Source organism: Salvelinus namaycush, chromosome 3 (genome assembly GCF_016432855.1).
Source record: "Salvelinus namaycush isolate Seneca chromosome 3, SaNama_1.0, whole genome shotgun sequence".
Taxonomy (NCBI): Eukaryota; Metazoa; Chordata; class Actinopteri; order Salmoniformes; family Salmonidae; genus Salvelinus; species Salvelinus namaycush.
Genome location: NC_052309.1, coordinates 71,528,318 through 71,535,662, shown reverse-complemented (window position 1 = coordinate 71,535,662; position 7,345 = coordinate 71,528,318).

Below are 7,345 nucleotides of genomic sequence, written 5' to 3'. Positions count from 1 at the left end.
TAATACTAGAAATGTTTTTGTACACACCCATTGCAATTTTTATGTTCACCTGACATGGACTTATAAATCAACAAAGTAGCTTGTAGTATTTGAGTGCTACATAAGTACTTATATTTAGCAAGGTGATAATACTTTTATTGCGAAGTCAGCTAAACAGATGCATATAATTCAAGGTTGACAATTAAAAGGTAAGTTGTAAACACTATGTTTACCTGATTTAAACACAAAATTATAATGTTACAAATGCCAACTAAATATCACAAAATAAAAGTATATTTTTTATGTAAATTGCACTAAATACGTTTGTGTGAAAAATGACTTAAATAACTGTTGTTTGAAAGATAATTGCTTTATGTGTGAGAAAGTGGAATCATTTGAGTTCAAGGTACTTAAAGTAAAACAAATGTTATGCTAACTTATAAAAATCAGGTTTTGTTATGTTACAACTGCGTTTAAGTTGCATCTACAAGCAAATAAATGTTCAATGTGCAAGCTGTGTTTTGTTATATGCACTTATACAACTAAGCTACTGTCACTTAAAAATAATATGTTATAAATACTTAAGTGTGTACTTGTTTAGGTCAACTTAAAAATGTAAAGTTCACATGACTTCTCATCAAATTTTGGTTCAGTACCACTTAAAGTGTTTGAGTGTGTGAAACATTTGGAAATATTTAAGTTCAATCTACTCAATATATTTGTGCTAGTAAAGCATAAGGATTTACAGTGTGGGTGGCGGGCAGGTTTAATGAGAAAACAATACTTTAAAAAACAAATGAATGTATAATTATTGAGCAATTTATAACTATAGGCTACATTAAGGGTTTTCTTTCATTATTTAGCCTATCTGGCATTAGTGCGTAAAAGGCTCTGCATGGTCAATCTGTACATCTGTACATTTACTGCCATGCAGCCTCCGCAGTCGTCATGGCTTGCATACTTCTTGGTTTAGCAAAGCAGAGCTGTTGTGAAGGAAGTTGCCAAGGAAGTGCGTTTGTGCTTTATACTGGACCTCCCGCCCCTACCTACAGTAAACCAATCATGTCAATGAGGAGCTATACGGAGTCCTCTGCATTGTGAGTTGAGAGAGAAGAAGAAAATAGTTGAGCGGAGGAGCGGTTCCGCGAGTGCACAGGCCAGTCAAGAGCGCAAATTAAACTTGAGAGCTTGCAAGTGTGACTTTGAGCGAGCAGAACCTCATCGTAGATCAAAAATAAAAATGTCTTAAACAGTACATATAGAACTGTAAGCAAACATGATTCAAACGTGTAAAAAAAAGTATTTGAGCGCATTAAATCGTCCACCAGCAATAGTCACTCACTTTCAATTTCTCAAATTGCTCTCTTAATCTTGCCGCACAGATCCCGATTACGGGATCATTTTCGTAAACAACCGCTGAATTGCAGAGCGCCAAATTCAAAAATAATACTACAAATATTTATAATCATGGAATCACAAGTGAAATACACCAAAACACAGCTTAGCTTGTTGTTAATCCACGTATCGTGTCAGATTTTGAAAATATGCTTTACAGCGAAAGCAATCCAAGCGTTTGTGAGTGTATCAATCAATGCTAGAACAGCTAGCCTTAAATTAGCTTGGTCATGAAAGTCAGAAAAGCAATAAAATTAATCGCTTACCTTAGATAATCTTCAGATGTTTGTACTCACGAGACTCCCAGTTACACTATAAATGTTATTTTTGTTCGATAAAGATTAGTTTTATAACAAAAAAACGCCATTTGGGTTGAGCGTTATGTTCAGAAAACCACAGGCTCGTTCCGGTTCTGAAAGGCAGAAGAAAATTCCAAAAAGTATCATATTCAAAAATAATACTAAAAATATTTATAATCATGCAATCACAAGTGAAATATACCAAAACACAGCTTAGCTTGTTGTTAATCCACCTATCGTGTCAGATTTTGAAAATATGCTTTACAGCGAAAGCAATCCAAGCGTTTGTGAGTTGATCAATCACTAACCAAAAAACGCCATTTGGTTTGCGCGTTATGTTCAGAAAACCACAGCCTCGTTCCGTTCCTGAAAGGCAGACGAAAATTCCAAATTCCAAACATTCCAGTATCCGTAATGTTCGTAGAAACATGTCAAACGTTTTTTATAATCAATCCTCAGGTTGTTTTTAACATACATAATCGATAATATTTCAACCGGACGGTAACCTATTCAATAAAAGAGAGAAAGAAAATGTTGAGCTACCCCTCTCGCGCGCAGGAACTAATCAAAGGACACCTGACTCGTTTTGAAAAATCTTGCTCATTTTTCAAAATAAAAGCCTGAAACTATGTCTAAAGCCTGGTCACAGCCTGAGGAAGCCATTTGAAAAGGAATCTGGTTGATACCCCTTTAAATGGAAGAGGGGTAGGCAATGAAACAGGGATTAAAAAAAGAAAAATGCACTTCCGGGTTGGATTTCCTCAGGTTTTTGCCTGCAAAATCAGTTCTGTTATACTCACAGACAATATTTTGACAGTTTTGGAAACTTTGGAGTGTTTTCTATCCTAATCTGTAAATTATATGCATATTCTACGATCTGGGCCTGAGAAATAGTCCGTTTACTTTGGGAACGTTATTTAAAAATAATAATAATAGTCTGCCCCCTAGCTGAAAGAAGTTTTTAAGTTTTGGCACCTTTGGGTTTGGATTCTAGGCTGATGGGGGTGTGGGTTTACAGGCGGGTGCATGTCTATAAACTTTAAATTGGTCACTTTTACTGGAGTGATGGACGAACAAATTCCTGCCATTGGCCAGTCCAGTCCAGTGTTGTGATTGGCAATTATGAACCGTATGTTTGTGATGCACTGTGGACGTGTTTTCAGTTTTCCTGATAATTGGGCTACTTTGAAAACGATGTCGCAGGTGAAAATTTATTGGTTGTGGGTGGCAGGTTTTTGGGCTACTTCTAAATTGCATCGCAGCTGCCATGGCATTTCATTAAAAATATATATACTGTATATATATTTCACTGTGGCCTGCTGCTGACTATCAGGCAGTGAGCAGGCTGTTACTGAGTGTGTGAGTGAGTGAGTGAGTGAATGAATTAATGGTGGAGACGGGGAGGGCCAGAGAGGTGTGCGTGCGTTGTGAGCACTGTTTGGGAGAGTGCTGCACAGAGACAGAGCAGCAACTTTTTACCAGTTGTAGGTAGGCTATTTATACTGAACGCAACATGCAATAATTTCAAAGATTTTACTGAGTTACAGTTCATATAAGGAAATCAGTCAATTGAAATAAATTCATTAGACCGTAATCTATGGATTTCACATGACTTGGCACAGGTGCACCAATGAAAGGGCATAGGCCCACCCACTTGGCAGCAAGGCACACAGACTGGGAGCCAGGCCTAGCCAATCAGAATGCGTTTTTCCCCACAAAAGGGCTTTATTTCAGACAGAAATACTCCTCAGCACCCCCCCACCCCCTCTCAGACAAAAGGTGAAGAAGACAGATCTGGAGGTCCTGGGATGGCGTGGTTACACATGGTCTGCTGTTGTGAGGCAGATTGGACATACTGCCAAATTCTCTAAAACGACGTTGGAGGCAGCTTATGGTAGAGAAATGAACATTCAGTTCTCTGGCAACAGCTCTGGTGGACATTCCTGTAGTCATCGTGCAAATTGCATGCTCCCTCAAAACATGAGACATCTGTGGCATTGTGTTGTGTGACAAAACTGCACATTTTAAAGTGGCCTTTTATTGTCCCCCAGCACAAGTGCAACAGCAATGATTATGCTGTTTAATTAGCTCCTTGATATGCCACACCTGCCAGGTGGATGGATTATCTTGGCAAAGGAGAAATGCTCACTAACAGGGAAATAAACAAATTTGTGCACAACATTTGAGAGAAATTCAATTTTTGTGCGAATGGAACATTTCTGAGATTTTATATTTCAGCTCATGAAACATTCAGCTCATGACCAACACTTTACATGTTGCATTTATATTTTTGTTCAGTGTAGATTGGTCATTATTGAGACATGCTAGAACTGATATAACGGCAACAAAGCAATGGAAAACGACTTTAGGCGCATTAGAGCTTTTTAGATAAATCCGCTCAGAGGTGGTTAAAAGTAAACTGGATTCTAATGTCGACTTTTATTATGAATAACAGTATCAAGCAAAGGGTTTTACTCATGCTGGGCGGCAGGTAGCCTAGTGGTTAGAGCGTAGTGACAGTAACTGAAAGGTTGCTAGATTGAATCCCCGAGCTGACAAAGTAAAAATCTGTAATTCTGCCCCTGAACAAAGCACTGTTCTTAGGCCATCATTGTAAATAAGAATTTGTTCTTAACTGACTTGAATAGTTAAATAAAGGTCAAATAAAAAATGAACAAAACAATGCTCAGTTCTAGGGTCTGGAGTGCTGCGTGAGTGGAAATTTGAAATGGAATAAATATCTCTCTGGGAAGAAGGGCGGGGGTGTATGTTTCATGATTAACTACTCATGGCATGATTGTGATAACATACAGGAACTCAAGTCCTTTAGTTCACCCGACCTAGAATAACTCACAATCAAATGCCGACCGTATTACCTCCCAAGAGAATTCTCTTCGGTTATAGTCACAGCCATGTATATTCCCCCTCAAGCCAATACCACGATGGCCCTCAAAGAACTTCACTGGACTTTATGCAAACTGGAAACCACATATCCTGAGGCCGCCTTTATTGTAGCTGGGGATTTTAACAAAGCAAATTTGGGGAAAACGTTACCGAAGTTCTATCAACACATTGACTGTAGTACTCGCGCTGCTAAAACACTCGACCACTGCTACTCCAACGTTCGGGATGCAAGGCCCTCCCCCGCCCTCGCTTTGGCAAATCTGATCACGACTCCATTTTGCGCCAACCTTTTAATAGGCAGAAACTCAATCAGGAAGTACCCGTGCTCAGGACTATTCAACGCTGGTCTGACAAATCGGAATCCACGCTTCAAGATTGTTTTGATCACACGGACTGGGATATGTTCCGATTAGCCTCCAAGAACAACATAGACGAATACGCTGATACGGTGACTGAGTTTATCAGGAAGTGTATAGGAGATGTTGTACCCACTGTGACTATTAAAACCTGCCCGAACCAGAAACAATGGATTCATGGCAGCATTCGTGCTAAACTGAAAGCGCGAACCATCCCATTTAACCATGGCAAGGTGGCTGGGAATATGGCCGAATACAAAAAGTGTAGTTATTCCCTCCATAGGGCAATTAAACAGTCAAAACATCAGTATAGAGACAAAGTGGAGTCGTAATTCAACGGCTCAGACACGAGACATACTGTATATGGCAGGGTCTACAGACAATCATGGACTACAAAGGGAAAACCAGCCATGCCGCGGACACCGACGTCCTGCTTCTGGACAAGCTAAACACTTTCTTTGTCCGCTTTGAGGATAACACAGTGCCACCGACGCAGCCCGCTACCAAGGACTGTGGGCTCTCCTTCTCCGTGGCCGACGTGAGTAAGACATTTAAGCATGTTAACCCTCGCAAGGCTGCCGGCCCAGACGGCATCCCTAGACACGTCCTCAGAGCATGCGCAGACCAGCTGGATTGAATGTTTACGGACATATTCAATCTCTCCCTATCCCAGTCTGCTGTCCCCAATTGCTTCAAGATGTCCACCATTGTTTCTGTACCCAAGAAAGCAAAGGTAACTGAACTAAATGACTATCGCCTCTTAGCACTCACATGAAGTGCTTTGAAAGATTAGATAAGGATCATATGACCTCTACCTTACCTGACACCCTAGACCCACTTCAATTTGCTTACCGGCCCAATAGATCCACAGACGATGAAATAGCCATCACACTGCACACTGCCACTGCCCTATCCCATCTGGACAAGAGGATTGCCTATGTCAGAATGATGTTCATTGACAATAGCTCAACACCATAGTACCCTCCAAGCTCATCATTAAGCTCAGGGCCCTGGGTCTGAACTCCGCCCTGTGCAACTCGGTGCTGGACTTCCTGACGGGCCGCCTCCAGGGGGTGAAGGTAGGAAACAACACCTCCACTTTGCTGATCCTCAACACAGGGGCACCACAAGGGTGCGTGCTCAGACCCCTCCTGTACTCCCTGTTCACTCATGACTGCGTGGCCACGCATGCCTCCAACTCAATCATCAAGTTTGCAGACGACAACAGATTACCAACAATAATTAAGGGAGGAGGTGAGGGCCCTGGCAGCGTGGTGCCAGGAAAATAACCTCAACGAAACGAAGGAGCTGACTGTGGACTTCAGGAAACAGCTGAGGAAGCACGCCCCGATCCACATTGATGGGACCACAGTGGAGAAGGTGGAAAGCTTCAAGTTCCTCGGCGTACACATCACTGACAATCTGAAATGGTCCTCCCACACAGACAGTTTGGTGAAGAAGGCGCAACAGCACCTCTTCAACCTCAACAGGCTGAAGAAATGTGGCTTGGCTCCTAATACCCTCAGAAAATTTTGCAGATGCACAATTGAGAGCAAACTGTCGAGCTGTATCACCGCCTGGTATGGCAACTGCACCGCCCGCAACCGCAGGGCTCTCCAGAGGGTGATGCGGTCTGCCCAACGCATCACTGGAGGCACACTGTCCTCCAGGACACCTACTGCACCCGATGTCATAGGAAGGCCAAAAAGATCATCAAGGACATCAACCACCTGAGCCACGGCCTGTTCACCCCGCTATCACCCAGAAGGCGAGGTCAGTACAGGTGCATCAAAGCTGGGACCGAGAGACTGAAAAACAGCTCCTATCTCAAGACTATCAGACTGTTAAATAGCCATCACTAGCTGGCTACCACCCGGTTACTGAACCCTGCACCTTAGAGGCTTCTACCCTATATACATAGACATGGAATCACTGGCCACTTTAATATTGGGACACTAGTCACTTTAATAATGTTTACATATTGCTTTACTCATCTCATATGTATATACTGTATTTTATTCTACTGTATTTTAGTCAATTGATCAACATTGCTCATCCTAATATTTATATATTTCTTAATTCCATTCCATTATATTTTAGATTTGTGTATTGTCGTGAATTGTTAGATACCAATGGACTGTTGGAGCTAGGAAAACAAGCATTTCGCTGCACCCGCAATTACATCTGCTAAATATGTGTATGTGACCAATGAAATTTGATTTGATTTGATGTTTTATTTGGTTCTCGAGGAGATAACGTACACCTGCTCTATGCTTTCCAGTTGTATTAGCCTCACGTGATCATGCTGGCTCGCGAGGCTACAGTACAGTCGCATTGCTATTGATTATGAAAAATAACAGTGATGCTGTTAACTGGTAAAATGCGAGTTTTACAACAGGGTATTTGTTTTAG